The sequence below is a fragment of the Poromitra crassiceps genome (assembly GCF_964638095.1).
Source record: "Poromitra crassiceps genome assembly, contig: HAP1_SCAFFOLD_372, whole genome shotgun sequence".
In the NCBI taxonomy this organism is placed as follows: domain Eukaryota; kingdom Metazoa; phylum Chordata; class Actinopteri; order Beryciformes; family Melamphaidae; genus Poromitra; species Poromitra crassiceps.
Window position 1 is genome coordinate 22,908 of NW_028152032.1, and position 18,925 is coordinate 41,832.

Genomic DNA, 18,925 nt, shown 5'->3' on the forward strand with positions numbered 1-18,925 from the left:
CCAATATAATCCCGTGAGCGTTACACAACGAAGGGAAGTTGTCTAAAATAAAATGCCTGCTTCAGCACTGCTACCAAATACACAGCAGCACTCAGTACACACTGTGAGTGACAAAGTGCCGGCTGCCAGAACTCACACAGTCAGTCATCATAATCACAGAGGTCCTAAAAATAGGGGAGCATGTAGCTCAATGGAGTTATTGCTGTTCACCCTCGTGGCTAGAAGTTTTACCTTGATTCTCCTGCATGCTATACCGTGCTCAATAATACAAAAAGACGTATTTTAGCCGTGGTGTCAGTTGATCTTTCTTCAAAGACAGGCAGCTGTGCGGATGAGACTGTGGTCTCTAGGTGACGGAGTTCGTGACGGACTCATCCAGTCTCTGGAGCGGTGGGGTGTGCCCAAAGTTCAAACATGGAAACTGCATTTTCTGCCATAGTAGCGTTTCCTAGCAAAGAGTCCCATGTTCATTCATTATGTAGGCGATGAGAAGTGCTGGAGAGCAGTGGCAGTAGCACCAAAGCAATCGGAAAGCAAATTAACTGAGTTTAAATCAATGGGGTGGGTAATTAAAAGTGTCCGTGAGTATGTGGATCTGGCTGTGTACAAGTGCTTACATTTGTGGGTGTGTGGGTGTGTGTGCCTGTGCAATATGTTTGCATAATGTAACTCAAAGAGAGGGAGCCCGTGGGCGGTCAGGTGCCAGCTGGCTGGAGAGACATGTGGCACCTCAGCCTGCTCGCCAGAATCAAATATGAGCATTGAATGTTTCTGCAATCCACGGATACGTAAACCATATGAACATTTCTTAACCAAAATCCACGGATACGTAAACCATATGAACATTTCTTAACCAAAATCCACGGATACGTAAACCATATGAACATTTCTTAACCAAAATCCACGGATACGTAAACCATATGAACATTTCTTAACCAAAATCCACGGATACGTAAACCATATGAACATTTCTGAACCAAAATCCACAGATACCTAAACCATATGAACATTTCTGAACCAGAATCCGTTGCATATGACGTTTCTAGATACGTGTATCAACGTTATGCAGGTCACAGAGTCTGCTATTGAAATAGCATGGTGGTGAGTAAGCCCAATAAACATCCTGACATCTATCAGAGGTCTAATTCATGTTGGTCCTGGAGGTCGAGCCCACGTTGATCTGATGGGCTGATATGTATGTTTTTCTGACAGCCGGGTTCGAACCACGGAACCTCTGACTATGAAGCATGCAGCTTAACCATTCGGCCACCAGGATGTGCTGTGTTTCAGAGTGGTATATAATCCTCAAGTCATGTGTCAGTTGCAGTGAAGCTGACTTGCCACTTCCGCATTACAGCAGTAAGCTGTAACGCAGATACTGTATTTGTTATTATTTTACACATTAATGTATAGGGAGTGCTCCCATTTCAGTGTCCTGGAAGCTTCTTGACAGCACACAGCTGCGTTAGTTCCATATTTGTCATTTTAAATTAAACATTAAATGCGTTGAAATTACATATTTTTGTAGTTTCCACATTTCGCCAACCAGTGCAATATTACTTACATGTACTTATGCCTATTGCTCCTTTTTCATGGAGCACAGGCCATTGACAACAGTTTGCCAGTCTTCTAGCCTGGTTAAAACCATTTCAGTGGGTGGAAGTAACCAGTCCTTCAGCCAATCAGCGTTAGCTCCAGTCAAATCCAAATCCACTGCGAAGAACTGCAAAATACTGTTATTCCCCAAGAAACTCCGCTGTTGCATACTCCTGTTCTTGTTTAATTGTTGTTATTGAGCTTATTTCTGCAATAACTGCACTTATGGCTGTTTAAACTCAACAAATGTTGACGTTACTGCTCGAGCTGGAGAGCTATGGAGGCAGCCATTACTGTTTTCCCAGTGGCGTTCCTGATTGGCCGGTTACAATGTCAAGGCGTAAGAGTTCTTCTGTCCTGGGCTTGCCTTTCCAGCTGTTTCCATGTCAGCCCACTGTGCTTGATGTCAGTCTCCAGGTCCCTGTGCCAGGCCCCAGTGCAATATGACTTTGTAGAAATACCTTCAGTTCACTTCACACTAATCAATATCGTCTCTCTTTCAAGCTACAACTAAACAAATATCAAAAGGATTTATTTTTGTGACACGTTGATGTTAACCGCATTTTAGCTGGTTGAAAAGAGGACGTCAGAACGAATATTTTCTACTAGAAATCAAAGCTGAATCCCGGTTGGTGCTCACTGGGTTAGGTATTATTGACTTTGCAAACATGATGGGAAGTGGGCTGTAAATAGCCGGCCCAATCCACCTTATTTCTAGCTGCCATGATGCCTGATGGGTGCTTCTTCCGCTTTCGGTGTAATAGACTGTTTTACAGTCTATGGTTTTAACTTGACAAAAAAAAACATCTATGAGGATTTTACAGCAGAGCCATTCTGCTCTACAGCCGTGTCGTTCGGGTGCTGGGATAACGTAATGCATTGTGGGTAGTCGGCTACTGTGGCTAATGCTAGCGGCTAGCGTAATAGTTACTTTACATGGCAGAAAAACGCCACTGAATGACCAAATTGATTTAACCTTTAACCATTTCGAGTAACACTGTTTCCATACGGACCCCCAGCGTTGGTTAGTTGTTTATAACGTGACTATATTTATAACTTTTATAACGTACTCCAGTTTCCGGTTTATAATTCGGGTCTGCAGCCGAGTATAACAAAGGAAATGGCAAGCTGCAACAATAAGTCACGTTAAACCGGACCTTGTACCCACAATTCTTTTTTACAGTGGGGCATTCAAAAATAAGGTGGATAGGCTCATTTCAAAGCAACCTTTTGAGGTGGTAAAGCAGGAAGTAATGCAGGTGTAATCATTAGCATTAATGAGGGCACCTGGCACTGGAACGCCTAAACAGAATGGAAGCATAATTAATGGTATTAGCTACAGTTGCTTTACTTCCTGCTTTTACCACCTCAAAACAGTTGCTGTGAAATGGGTCCATTGTGAGTTAAATCATGGCTACGTATGTACCATGTCAAATTAAACACCTTGTAATCGGTTACAGTACCACTCTAAATATGTTTTCCTCAAAATCACCATCCCTAAGATTATGTTTTTATGTCAGCAAATGGTCATAGTAAAGTCACGTCTTGAACCGATGTTGTATTTGTGTTAAACTTTAACGGAAAGGCAGCGAGGTTTTCAAATTAACCGCCGTTTTGTTTAAAATTTATGTTGAGATTGTAGGTTTGCAGAAATGTAAAATGCCACGTTTTACAAACTTATTTTGCAGATGTTTTCTTTCAAATTCATGTTGATATTGTACATATCTCTGGTTTGCAGTGAGGCACGTACAATGTTGAAGTTTTATTCTGGGTTGGCCACTTGCATAAGTCCTTCTGGAACCTTCAAAGAAATGACCTGTCACTTAGCAGCTTTAGGGAGCAGCAGCACCTCTCACCTCTTCCACCTGCTTCTAACCTGGCGTCTAAGTAAACAGCCTTTCAATGAGAGTTTAACCATTCATGCAGGATGGAGGGATTCTACCTCTTCCCTCATCCTACCAGGTCATTTGCTCACTTAAAAAGAAGAGAGCCCAATTAAACACTACCGCTTGAGTACAGATGGAAGAACAATAAGGAGGAAACTGACAGCCTATTTCTCCTCTGTAGCGCACAGGAATTGAAGCTTGTTAGCTGTCAAATACGCAACGCGCACACACATGCACACGCGTGCATCGTGCGCCCACACAAACTCTAGATGTCAGTGGGAAGCTTGTTTGGACTGTGTCTACTTGGCATTGACATGATAAGGCATCTCTTCATCTGTTAGATAGCAAGCTTGAAATGCAGCATTTATGGGTGCAGTGATGTCATCTTGGTGTACAGGGGAGCGAGGCAGCGCTGGATGTAGTCGACCAGACTGGCCAGCAGTAAATGTTGAAACATTCAGCAGGCCATTTTCTTCTTAATCCTCCACTCAGCGTGAGCTAGTTTTTCCACTTTCTCCCTCAACATCCTCATTCTTAATCCTCCACTCACCGTGGGCTTGTGTTTCCACTTTCTCCCTCTACATCCTAGTTCCTCATTGCGCGGCTCGCGAGACGCTGGCGGCTCTCGAAGCTTTAGTTGGCGGCTCTAAGAAATTGCAAAAGAAAAAGAAAAAAAAAACAATACTGGTGTTGACAGTAATAGAAGGTGCCAAATCATTCAAAACAATAAGCATTTTGCTTTTAGGAGTATTGTGCCAGCGTGCAGCGCTGTTCCAAAACGTGTCAACGTGTGTCGTTGCCTGGGAAACGCACATCGCATAATACAACTGTTCGCATCGCATCCCATAATAGTATGATGATACTTGGGATGCCATTGCGAACATAGATGTGAACAGGTTAGCTAAAACTTCAGCGTCGCCAGCGACGGCCCCCAGCGACGGCCCCCAGCGTTGCGGTCGAGGTACGTTTCGAAATCCCTCCAGGCCTGAAAGATTTTCTAGGGGAAACTGGTATATATATATGTATGTGTGTGTGTGTGTGTGTGTGTGTGTGTGTGTGTGTGTGTGTGTGTGTGTGTGTGTGTGTGTGTGTGTGTGTGTGTGTGTGTGTGTGTGTGTGTGTGTGTGTGTGTGGAAAACAAAAAAATGGTAGGCAGATGTGCTTGGTTGGGGTGGCTTTTGGTGTTTTGCGGTAAAAGTGGCTCTCCTATTGACTTTGTCCTGCCAGTGCGGCTCTCATTGAAGAAATAGTGAGGATCACTGCTCTACATCCTCATTCTTAATCCTCCTTTCTAGGGATGCTCGATAAATTACCAAATGGGAAATTTACATTTATCGGCTATTAGCGGTATGGGCATTATTATAGTGGATAAATATAGGCTATAATAGTATTATCTATACAAAATGAGTTGTTTACAAGGAAAACTCCTTTGGATACCTTTAAAGGTACTACATGCTTAAGATTGTGTCAACACGGTTCTCATTTTCCCAAGCCGTCAAATACTAATGTGTTGGGTTGGTGCGTCAGTATTTGACGACCTGGGAATGAGAACCCTGTTGACTCAATCTCTCTGCAGAATTACATGTAGTACCTTTAAATGACACTCTAGGGGCCACTCTTCTACTATGCCTTTTGTCATTGTGTTTTATCTGCAGACTAGCAGTAAGCAATCCTTATTTTTATATTGAGTGATGCACCTTACTAATAACTAATAACCTGTTGACAGTTCCGATTGACATGAATGAGACATTGATATGTCTGATTTGACAGATTATTGCAAAGCATTCATTTGCATTCATTTAATTTGAATTCTTAGGCAAAATGCTCTATAAAAGCCATAGTATGTTTGTGAAGTTTTTTTTATACTTTACTAGAAAACAGAAATGAACATTTGAAGAGTCAGAACTGTTCTTTGTTTTTGTTGTGTTCACAATAGTGATAAAAAAAAAAAAAAAAAAATATACTTTATTTATCCCCTTGGGGAAATTCACCCTCTGCATTTGACCCATCCTCTACTAGGAACCTTCCTAGAACTAGGAGCAGTGGGCAGCCACTGTGCAGCGCCCGGGGACCAACTCCAGTTCTTTTTGCCAGTACCTTGGCCAGGGGCACTGACAGGAGTAACCCTAACATACATGTTTTTCTTGATGGTGGGAGGAAACCGGAGCACCCGGAGAAAACCCACACGGACACGGGGAGAACATGCAAACTCCACACAGAAAGGACCTGGGACGGACCGGGGTTCGAACCCGGCACCTTCTTGCTGTGAGGCAACAGCGTTAACCACTGAGCCACCGTGCCGTCCTTAACACACAAATCTAACTGATGTCAGTTAGATTTGGTTAGGCCAGAGCTAAATCATCCATCTTTGCTCACTACAGCTTTCTTACCCTCACGGCGCAAACACACCGCGACGCGGAAGTGACGCGGAGCGTCTGGAAGCGCAGGCAGGTTCATTTCGGCGTCCTTGTAAACACATTAGACCGGTCACACCGGCCGCGGCACAGTGCGGGCAGTTTGCCGCCTGCAGCGATAGTTTATGCGTCTGGTCTATTTTTGACACGAGCCACGAGCGATTGTGTGCAACCAGGCAGGAACAGGAAGTTAGTACAAGTTGTGACCGGCGCAAAGCAAAACAGAGTGCTTCTGGTGTGAATGGCCGGGCTCCTGTTTGCGCCGTGCAGGTGTCCATAAACTGTTATCAACTTATTTTTTAAATACGAAAATGTGAAATTATCGGTTATCTTCTCGATATCGGAGAAGATAACCGATATGAGAAACAGGTAATTATCGTGATCGTATCGGCGGGAAAGAAAATCCATATTGTGCATCTCTGCTCCTTTCTTTTTCCTTCTTTCTTACTTATCCCTTACCTTGCACTCTCTCATTCACCCTTTTACACACACTCTCTCTCTTTCTCTGTCTCTCTCTCTCTCTCTCTCTCTCTCTCTCTCTCTTTCTGTCTGTCTTCTTCTATGATGTCTATTCATCCCCTGATGAATACGAACCATCACTAAGAGTTTGGCTTCAGTAGAGGGCTGCAGAGTCAATGAAGAGGATGGATGGGGGACTGTGCTTTATGAATCTAATCATGCATAAGAGACAAGTGTGTGTCTGTGTGTGCGTCGCTACAGTATGTGTGTGTGTGTGTGTGTGTGTGTGTGTGTGTGTGTCTGTGTGTGTATGTGTGTGTGCCTCTGCGTCTCTGTGCGTGCACCTATGTGTGGTTGCGTGTCTGTTTCGGTGCGTTTCTGTGCATCGCCGGTGCTCAGTAAATCCCCGCTGTGCTGCGGTAGACAGTAGACACTCATCTCTCTGGCAGGTGGGGTGAGTGGCATTGCGTTCCCCCAGTGTTCGTGTGTTATAATAGCTGCCACATAGCTCTAGGTCACATCTGACTCATTACAGGGTCCATTAGCAAGCTGCCGCACTATCTGTAACGTTTCCTCTATTCTAATCGCTCAGCCATTGATGAGTTTAGTCCCACCCTGCCTGTCTCCGCCAGACATTTTCATCATAATAGGATCTGTCACTTTGAAAGTTTCCACAGCCGCCGTGTCTCTGTCGGTCGCGGGGGCCTTTGACATGCTTTGAAGGGAGACAGAGGTAATGAAGGTCACGGTATAAACAGAATGATACATTTGCCCCGTAAGGTCTAACACTCTATCGAAAGGCAAGGTTTGGTTCTAATGCGAGAACTCTGCAAAGATCCTAGATCATTGTACCATATTGCTGCTAGTGAAAGGCCCCACTTTTACAACTGACTCTTTTCCAGACCCTTAAAAATTATGAAGGAGAGCAATGAACTTGAATATACTGGCCTAATAAAATCTCCCACTTTAACAAAGCACCATGAAGGCTGCAGATTTCTGTCCCTGCTTGGAACAGGTGTAAGTCATTTGATGGTCCTAATGTAGTCTAGCTATTAGAGCTCAATGGCAGTTGACCACCGACTGCATTACCTGTGGGCAGCTCAATTTCCCAAGAATTAAATTCTCCAACCTGTATGGATTTGCAGTGGAAACCAGAAGCACAATGGCCTCAGGTGCAGTACATGTACTTTATTGTACGTGTGCAGCTGCTGAATGTCATCGTGGAAGTGGACTTTTTTAAATATGTATTTTTAACAAAGCCCCTTAATGGGTCTGTCAGCTCGCGCCTGTGGAGCGCTGACCTATGAGAGTTCAGTGGAGTGATGAATAGTCCAACATGAGAAAAGCGCTCTCATCTCTGCTGCGGGACGTACAGCGGTCTCTGCTGTGGGACCTACAGAGGTCTCTGCTGTGGGACCTACAGCGGTCTCTGCTGTGGGACCTACAGCGGTCTCTGCTGTGGGACCTACAGTCTCTGCTGTGGGACCTACAACGGTCTCTGCTGCGGGACGTACATCGGTCTCTGCTGTGGGACGTATAGCGGTCTCTGCTGTGGGACGTACAGAGGTCTCTGCTGCGGGACGTACATCGGTCTCTGCTGTGGGATGTACATCGGTCTCTGCTGTGGGACGTACAGCGGTCTCTGCTGTGGGACGTACAGTGGTCTCTGCTGTGGGACGTACATCGGTCTCTGCTGTGGGACGTACAGCGGTCTCTGCTGTGGGACGTACAGCGGTCTTTGCTGTGGGACGTACTGCGGTCTCTGCTGTGGGACGTACAGAGGTCTCTGCTGTGGGACGTACTGCGGTCTCTGCTGTGGGACGTACAGAGGTCTCTGCTGTGGGACGTACAGAGGTCTCTGCTGCGGGACGTACAGAGGTCTCTGCTGTGGGACGTAGAGAGGTCTCTGCTGCGGGACCTACAGCGGTCTCTGCTGTGGGACGTAGAGAGGTCTCTGCTGCGGGACATACAGCGGTCTCTGCTGCGGGACCTACAGCGGTCTCTGCTGTGGGATGTAGAGAGGTCTCTGCTGCGGGACCTACAGCGGTCTCTGCTGCGGGACCTACAGCGGTCTCTGCTGCGGGACGTACATCGGTCTCTGCTGCGGGACCTACAGCGGTCATGGATGGCTGCTGATATCGGTGGCTTGGGGGCAGTAGAGGCGAGCAGTTCGCATTTGAGGAGACCCTGTGCGCCGAGGAGAGACCTTTGGATGATTTAGATAAGCAGAAGCCAAGCAGTGTTTTTTCTTTCAGAGAGGTTTGATAGTCCTCTTGTGGAGTCGTTCAGCAGCTTGTACGCTCCGTTCAGTTCAGTGCACAGTGTATTGTTGCTGTTGTTGGCCTGTCTGATGTTCTTGCTATCACTCCTCTGTTCCCGTTTTCTTACTGTGTGCCTCCACTTTCCCCTGCATCACGTGGGCATGTTGGCGGACACAGTGTTGGCTCATTGGGTGTGCCACAGAAAGCCAGGGTATGCCAGGGGGCGGACCATTTGGTGGCGGCCGCAAGGCCCCCGCCCAAAAAAATTGGGGTCTTTTCAAACCAGATTTAGAGGAATATTAAGATAGGACCATATCCATCAATGTTTGCTCCTTTTCGCACTCATTATTAGCAGGTAGAAGCAGTCAATTAAATTGTATTTTTTGGCAACACTTTGGTATCTCAAAAAAGTCTCACCTACTTTTTCCAATGAGTGTTCTAGTCGGGAAAGAACGCAAGTTTGGTTGGCATGCAGGTTCGTCTACTGCAGAGAGATCTGTAGCGTTCTCAGTATCCTCTGACTGCTGCTGCACAAACCACCAGTGTGTTTTTGGCTGCGTCCCCCCGCTGTTATTAACGTCATTGTTTCGGCTGCATCATCTTCATCATCGTCTGTCTCTCCACTGTCCACCACCAAGCGTTCACCCCCAATGTGCTTTTTTCAGTCAGAACGCTATGAAAATCATGTTGAGAGCGCTTCCATTGTGCACAAAACACAGCACACAGAGTGTTTTTTTGTGCTCCGTTTGTTTTTCCCCTGTAGTCGCGTGCAGTACGGATCAGAACACAACGACCACACGGCCGGTAGCCAGCTAGTTTTGTCTGTTTGATGTTGTTCACTGTCCACATGAAAGCCAGATTATTGCTAATTCTGGCAGTAACAGAGGTTGAAAATCCCTCGGGAGGAGAAAAGGTAGGCTACAGTTGGAAGAGTGAAAAAGACGATCAGGGCGCTTTTCCTCAATGTTCAACTTTTTCAGCTTAAAAAGTAAACGCCCACAGCGCTCCTCCAAAAACAACAGACGCCACCAGCGCTGAAACGCCAGGTGCGTTCAAGAGGAGCACGTCTAGCGCGTCCTTACATAGAGAATGAATTGCAGAAAGACGTTGGCAGCTCCAAAAGCGCTATTGGTCTGAATGAACAAACACGACTTAATTTTTCCCCCTTTCTGTTTGGGTGCGCCAGCTGCCTGTGTGGGTGGCATTTGCACACCCAGGCACACCCCTGGCTACGCGCATGGGCGGACAGCGCTCCTGTAGCCCGGGAGCTGACCTCTTCTGACCCCCCACCCGCCCCACTGTGCAGTAGCAGTAGATAACCAGTTTCTTGATGCTTTACTGTAGCCTAGCATTTTCTGCTGAAAGCTACACAAAATGTTGTTCCGAGGTGTTTATCTCTCTCCAACCCTGCCGACACAGCTCTGCACTTTTCGCCTCCATCATCTGGAGGGCATTTCAACTCCTCACTTTGCCTTTCCTCTGCCTGCCTGCCCATGTCTCCGCTGGTGCATGTTCTAAAGACGTGAAATAAAGGTTGTACATTAACTTTGCTGCCCAAGAGCATCCTACATGAACCGCAAGCTCTTCAACTGAGCAGTATGAGTTAGGCCCAATGTGCTACATATTTTCACAAACTATTCTGCTGATGGCACTGTTGTTCATATATGGACCTTGTTCATTGTGACGGCTGCTTTGCCTTGATGAAGGTCCTTGTGACCAAAAGCTTGCCACTTGATTCAGTAAAGAAACTTGCATGGATCTAGTGGCAAGAACCTTTTTTCATGATACTGTTCCTCGGTCTTGGCCCCTGGCCTGCGGGTGACCTAACAGAGCCAGATTTTTAAATGATGTAATCGGTGCCGACTAAATGGGCAAAAATGGCTAATTAGTGGCCAAAATTACTCAAGACCGGTTCAGGACCATGGAGAGCTGCAGAGTGGAGGAGCCCACAGGTGAGCGGAGTTCTAATCGGAGCGGAGCGGAGTATATATACATACATATATATATATATATATACATTTATTTTGGTTTTTTTTTTGTGTGTGTTTATGGATGTATATATGTACATGTACTATACTTCACCTTTTGTGAACCTTGATAGTATATCTATATTATCTATGCATATCATATTTATATCATTATATATTTATATAATGTTTCTTATGAATAGACATACTGCTATATTCTTATTATATGATAAATTCACTATTTTACTATTATATATAATCACTCTAATATATTATAGCATTCACTATTATTATTATTATATTAACAGTTTATTATGGATACCATAGTCAACCTGCCTAGGGGCCTAGTACTGGCTCACATTAACATATGTAGCTTGAGAAACAAAACTCATGACCTCGCCTTATTTTTGCAATCAAACACAGTTCATATTCTGGCAGTTTCTGAAACTCATCTGGACAGCTCTTTTGAGGATGCTGAAGTTGAAATTTTTGGTTTTTCAATCTTCAGACATGATAGAAACAGGTTTGGTGGTGGAGTTGCTATTTTTGTTAATGAGCATCTCCCTGTGAAAATTAGACAGGATCTAATGACTAGTGACATTGAAGCTATATGGCTCCAAGTTCAGCTCCCACATCTTAAGCCCATACTTGTGGGATGCTGCTACAGAGCACCTAGTACCAACCTACAATATTTAAACAGTCTGTGTGATATGTTGGATAAGGCCACAGAAGAAAACAGAGAATTGTACTGTCTCGGGGATTTTAACATTAACTGGCTTTCTGTAAACTGTCCACTGAAGAACAGGCTTAAGACCATAACTGACACATGTGGATTATCGCAATTAGTCTCGCAACCAACAAGAAACTCGGTGAACAATATTGGCATCAACACTTCAAAATGTATTGATCATATTTACACCAACACTCCTAACATGTGCTCCAAATCTGTTGTGATCCCTGTTGGCTTCAGTGACCATGATTTTGTGGCTGTTTCAAGGATAACTAAACTACCTAGGGCCTGTCCCAAAGTTATTATTTCTAGATCGTATAGGAAATTTAATGAAGACGATTTTATTAATGATCTTAAGAATACTAAATGGTCTGACGTATGCACAATTGATGATGTTGAGATCTCTCTGAGTTTGTTTATGGATTACTTTATGAAAACTGTTAACAAACATGCTCCTTTAAAGAAATTCACAGTTAAAGCCAGAAGTGCGCCTTGGATTGACATCCCATTGAAAAACCTTATGTCTCAAAGAGACGATGCCAAAAAGGTTGCTGCTCTCTCGGGTTCTTCTGTTGACAGAAAGCTCTATTGTGCGTTAAGAAATCAGGTAACTAAAATGAACAAAGTTAATAAGAGAGCTTACTATCAGAAGAAGATCTCTGACAGTGGCAATAACAGCAAAAAATTATGGGGTGTACTGAATGAAATTATGGGCAAGAAGACCGCCCGCACGTCTTTTGTTGAATCGGACGGTGTCTACTTGACAAAACCACTTGATATTTCTAATTATTTTAATGAATATTTTGTGAATAAGGTGTCCAAACTCAGAGAAAACATGGACAACACCATCAAGTCTAATTCTGAATAACTTATAAAAAAACACATCATGAAAAATAAGATCTGCACCTTTGATTTTCATCTGGTCAGTGTGGAAAAGGTAGAAATGTTGCTGAGCTCACTGCCTGTTGATGGGGCTGCTGGAACGGACCAGCTTGATAGCAAGTTGTTAAAAATTTCCGCTGCACATGTCTCTCATCCTATTTGTCACATTTTTAATAGATGTCTGATCAGCGGCGTATGCCCAGAGTTGTGGAAGGAGGGTAAGATTATTCCTATTCCTAAAGATACAAAAGCTACATTCTGTGGTCAGAACAGCAGGCCCATCAGCATTTTACCAGTATTGAGCAAATTGATGGAAAAAATTGTTTATGAGCAAATTCAATGTTATTTTTCTGACAATGAATTAACAACTGAGTTCCAACACGCATATAGACCTGGTCATTCAACCTGTACTGCCATGACTCAGATGTGTGATAGTTGGCTAACCTCTATTGACAGCTCAAAGCTCGTTGGCTCTGTTCTGCTTGATTTCAGCGCAGCATTTGATGTGATCGACCATGACATTTTAACATCCAAACTCACGTGTTATGGATTTAAATCATCTGCAACTCAGTGGGTTAAGAGCTACCTGTCGGCTAGGTCACAGAGGGTCTATTTTAATGGGGCACTATCTAACAGTAGGACCCTGAACTGCGGGGTCCCACAAGGCAGTTGTCTTGGCCCTCTCCTCTTCTCCATCTTCACAAATGATATGCCATATGCAATCAGTAAGGCTAGTTTGACCATGTATGCAGATGATTCGACTATTTATTATGCGGCTAACTCATGTACTGAACTTAATCATGTTCTGTCTAGCGAGTTAGGTATTATATATAATTGGATAAAAGCAAATAAACTTATACTGAATCTATCAAAAACAATGTGCATTATTTTTGGCTCTAATTATAGATTATCACAGAATCCTAAAATTAACATACTAATAGATGATCAAATTATAAAGCAAGTAAAAACAGTAAAACTTTTAGGACTCTGGCTGGACTGCACATTGTCATGGTCTGATCACATCAATAAAGTGGTTGCGAAAATGGGCAGAGCTGTAGCAATTACCAGGAAATGTGCATTATTTGTTACATCATTGGCACTTCGCCAAATTGTTTCCTCATTGGTTCTGTGTCACTTGGAATACTGCTCTGTGGTATGGTCATCAGCAGCTAAAGGTCTTCTTGAAAAATTGCAAGTTGCACAAAACAAAGCAGCTAGGCTGGTCCTTGGGTGCTCCCCTAGGGCTAGCGTAGCTGAAATGCATACACGTCTCACATGGCTCACTGTTGAGCAGAAACTCTTATCAATCCTACTTGTACATTTTCACAAGGTTATCAATACCCAAACTCCTGGCTTTCTCTTCGACAGCATAATTTATAGCTCACGTACTCACACACACTCCACCAGAGGGGCGAGCAGAGGTCAGTTGACTCTGCCTAGACCCAAAACTAACTTTATGAAGAAAACAGTCACATACAGATCGATAATGTCCTGGAATTGTCTGCCAGTAAACATTTCCTCCATCCATGGGAGGGCTGGTTTCAAACGGAAACTTAGATCCCATCTGCACTCACTAACACCAGCAAACACACTTTGAACACACAGCTTTACTCAGTTCCTATTATGTCTGTCTTTTAATAGTATGTTTTAGAATAGCGTCTTTTAGATAGGCTGATCTAATGTAGCTGGCCAGCTACATAACCAGCTGACCAAACTGTTGTTTTTGTTTTGTTTTATATACTGCTCTTTACAGGTGCTCTGTGACGCACCTGTATTGCACTGCATTTTGCTATTTCTTATTATTTTAATAATTCTTATTTTTTACTATGTTATTTTACTACTGAACTTTACTGTCTACAGTTACTATTGCTGTAATGTATTGTGTATTGTGTTTGGACCCCAGGAAGACTAGCGGTCGTTTTGGCGGCAGCTAATGGGGATCCTTTTAAATAAACAAATAAACAAATAATCAGCCAGTGAAGTGGACTATGAAAACCCTCTGGGGAGAGAGAGGAGAGGCTGCATGCTATTTCTGTGTGCGAGGCCTCACTAAATGGCCAGTCACACAGGGACGGGTATTCCGCTAATATATAAAAGACAGGGAGATAAAGATTGAACACATAAAAAATGGCGATAAAACTAGATGGTCCGTCATAATGCGACAGATAGAATGAGTGTGTTTACATGCACACAATAATCCGATAATTTAGAATAATCAGGTAATGGCAGTAATCTCATTTATACATTTACATGCACTTAAGTAGCTCAGTAAATAGCTTTGCTATATAGCTCACCTCAAATTCTGTGAGTGGACATTGAGTTTGGGCCATGCAATGAATAAAACTGATGATTCGGCAAAAAGATTGGTGTGTTTATCAGATTTGTCATAATCCGATAACTGCCTTTATCCGATAAAGCGTATCAGTTTATGCCGTTTACACGACCACTTGAATAATCTGGCAACTCCAGAAGTGTTGATGTAAACGCACTCATTGCATAGCTGTTTATAATGTAGGGTTTGACTGTATGCATCATCAATTCTTTTCTTTCTTTATTTGCCATGCTGTTATGAATAATCTCGTTTTCCAGCAAATTGTGTTTTGTTGATTCCATTTTCCTATTGTCTTTGCTTGTCATCTTGACATTCTTGTGTTGTTTTGTTTGTCTTGGTTTTAATCTCATCTCTTTATTTTTTTTTACTCCATTGACTTCACTTTTATGTTTCATCACTGTGAAATAAAACTAAAATTGGTAAACCATCCACCCTGCTATCTACCACAAGATTTAAAAAATATTTCCCCCGTGTGGACGGACCACTGTGCAGCAGAAATGATCGTGTGGTTCAGTTTAAGGCTACTTATGCATTTTCTGTGTGCTGTATCCTCTAGCTAGTGCTATAGGGCAACTTGTAATGTTACAGGGGGAGGCTTATCTTCATACAATCTGCACACCACTGCGTTTGATGTGGAGCAGATGGGACAAGAGCTTTGGATGGGTTGGCATCTCCACTTCCCGTCCATGCCCTCAGCTCTCCATTAGTTCACCAAGTGTTGCACTCTAGCCCCCAGTAGCAGGCGCCAAGATATCCTATTATACACTGCCAATTGTGATAATTGCCTGTACCCAGCAGTAGTAGCGTGTGGCAATAGGTGGTGTATAGAGAGGCAAAGTGAACGTCACTTCCTGCTTCAGCACTGTACCAGAGATTTTCTTCCGCAATTTATTTATTATTATTATTATTAATAGACATTTTGTAAAATGCGTATAAAAATAGTTTCACTTCGTCAAACCAAATGGTTCAGCTATATTTAGAATCTGGAGAGACCATAGAACATTTCACTTGGACCAAAACAACATCGAAAAAATATTTTCTTTATACCCGCATTCTTTTACGTTTTTATTCGAGTGAAATGTTATGCAGTCTCTCCTGTTTCTAAATATATCTTAACTGTTTGGTTTGAACAAGTAAAACTATTTGTATAAGCATTTTACGAAATGTCTATGGGAAAATAATGGCGGATGGAAATCTCTGGTACAGCGCTGAAGCAGGAAGTGATGTTCCACTTTGGCTCTCTATTTGTGTGTGTTACTCCTGTCAGTGCCCCTGACTGGCAAAATAACTGTTGGTCCCCAGGCACTGTACTGCCGCTGCCCACTGCTTCTAGTGTGTATAGGATGGTTCAAATGCAGAGGACACATTTCCCCACAGGGATAATAAAGTATACAAATACAAATAGATGGAGAGTGATTTGCTCTGAGAGCGTCCAGAGACCCCACTGGGACAAGAGCTGTTTCCATTGACTGCTCTCTGCTTGGGACAAACTACTGTAGGCTGTGTTCCCCCCAGCCTCGTGTCATGTGCCCAACCATTAAATTAACCTGGTGCATTGGAGCCTGTCTTGTTTGGAGGGATCTACTCCAACGTCTGGCTGAACTAGTTTGACAGGTAGTGTGCGCATCTCACAGCGGGTCACGTGGGGCGGCTGTGGCTCAGGAGGTAGAGCGCGTCATCCACTAACCAGAAGGTCGGTGGTTCGATCCCCGGCATGTCGAAGTGTCCTTGGGCAAGACACTGAAACCCAAATTGCTCCCGATGGCTGCGCCAGCACCCTGCGTGGCAGCTGGTTGCCTTCGGTGTGTGAATGGGTGAATGTAGGCACATTCGCGCTTTGGATGAAAGCGCTATATAAATGCAGTCCATTTACGTGAGACCGGTGGCGGACAAAAGTTCTACGGATCATTTTGTCTAACTTTCTGATGTGACTTTATAGAGCTGGCTGATATTGACAAAGTACAATATATTTTTTTTTATGCAAAACCTTGATATCAACAATGTGACAATATTTTGGGGGTGAATATTGGTGCTTTCAGGTATTTACACTAGATTAAAACATCATTAGTAGGCTAATGTGGATATGATGGGGAAGCAGGTCAAGCCATTCACTGTTAATTTCACTCTACAACAGTTAATTAAGTTCAGAACATGTTCTTCCTGTAAAAGATAACTGTACCACAGCCAGGAAAAGACCAGGAAAAGACTATATTTAAGCTATATCACAACATTATCATATCTAAAATCCCAAAGGATCTCTACTCACAATATCACAATATTGATATTGTATTGATGTATATCACCCAGGTCCAAGGGATAGTTAATTTTTGTGAGTTATGCACATACATACTGTATGTTTATGGTTACCAGCTCAGCTTGTGAGGATTTATTTGAGAATGTATTGACAGGATAGCTTGTGCACAAGTTAAATTATATGTAGTAGGCTATTTCTGATTTCCCCTCTCCAATCTGTGGAGGCAAGCTGCCTGTGAGAGTAGACAAAGCAGTCTCCCTGACAAATGGACTTTCAGAGAAAAAGTCATCAGTACTTTGTAAATAAGGAGTCATTTGAAGAGAATTTATATCAGTGGAAAAAGTTCCTCTGTGAACTGGACTGAAATGATGTGTGACTGAGGTGGCCCATTGATTTTTCATCTCAGTTAATGGGTATGTATGCATTTGGTTGCTTCTCTCGCTCTCTTCTCTTCTTTGTTTTTCCCTCCTGAGCACACTGATATGTCTCTGTTAGCGAAATGCCTGCTTTCCCCCCAGACACGGAACTACAGTATATTTAACACTCAAATCCTACTATAAGAATGCAAAGTCCTACAGCTTGAGCTATGCCATTTTACGTGCAGTCGTGCTTAATCTTTCAGGAATTGTCAAGAGCACCGCTGCAGGTGACCTAACGTTGCCGGATTTTTGAATTGCGTAATTAGCGCCGACCTAGTGGGGAAAATGGCTTATTAGTGGCCAAAATGAGTCAACATAGATTCAGCCCCATGGAGAGCTCAATTCCTTATGACTCATAGCATTAATTATGTGTATGCAATTATAGCTTATAGCGTATTGATTAGGAAATGGCATGGAACTTATATTTTTCTCCAACAGTTAGCTACTGATGGAGCACACCTGAGTGGAGGAGCACACCTGAGTGGAGGAGCACACCTGAGCGGAGTTAGAATCAGCCAGGGAGTTGGCCTATAAATGGCCAGTGAGTGTGTGCTCCAAAGGGAATTTAGAACTATATAGGAATGCAAAGTCTCTGTGAGTGACTGAGTGACTGAGTGACTGAGTGAGTGAGTGAGTGAGCAGAAAGCCATCTTACATGCGATCGCATCGAATCTTTCAGGAAGTGTAAAGAGCACCCCTGCGGGTGATCTAATGGAGCTGGATTTTTTAAGTTAGGTAATTAGTGCCAATTAATTACTGAGCCTCTAACCGGCAGATTAAGCCAGTCACTTAATTTAATTAATTAATTAACTGAATGTTAATTCAGTCAATACTTTCCCTAATGCGTGTGTTCATGAACTGTCCCCTTAAAAATACTACGTTGTGTTCAGTCACATCATGCCTCCGCCCTGTCCAACTAACGTTAGTCCATGTTTAGGCCTTCCCTCAATGCGAAGGTGTCAGCATTGAGGATGACACGAGCAAAAACATTTGAGTCAATGAAAACGGTATGGTACAGTATACTGTACTCTACCTTGTCAGAGAACTATGAGGGCAGCATTAAAAAAGTGTACAAAATAAGTAATCGTTCATTAATCGTTATCGAAAGTAAAAGTTTGAAATAATCATGATTTGAAGAAGTCATATATCGCCCAGCCCTACTATAAGCATACTGTAATATATGTGTGGGAATTTCCTGAAGAGATATACAGTAGGGGTGTTTTGATTCCCAGAAAATCACCTCTTGTGTTTCTCTCACTTGCTCGGAAACAGGCTAAAGTACACTTAGCAATTTCCCATGTACTGTACTACTCTCCAGCCTCCTGTTACTCTCCATGTACTGTACTACTCTCCAGTCTCCAGGCTACTGTACTACTCTCCAGCCTCCTGTTACTCTCTATGTACCCTACTACTCTCCATCCTCCTGTTACTCTCCATGTACTGTACTACTCTCCAGTCTCCAGCCTAATGTACTACTCTCCAGCCTCCTGTTACTCTCCATGTACTGTACTACTATCCAGCCTCCTGTTACTCTCTATGTACTGTACTACTCTCCAGTCTCCAGCCTACTGTACTACTCTCCAGCCTCCTGTTACTCTCTATGTACCCTACTACTCTCCAGCCTACTATACTACTCTCCAGCCTACTGTACTACTGTACTACTCACCCGCCTCCTGTTACTCTCTATGTACTGTACTACTCTCCAGCCTACCATACTACTCTCCA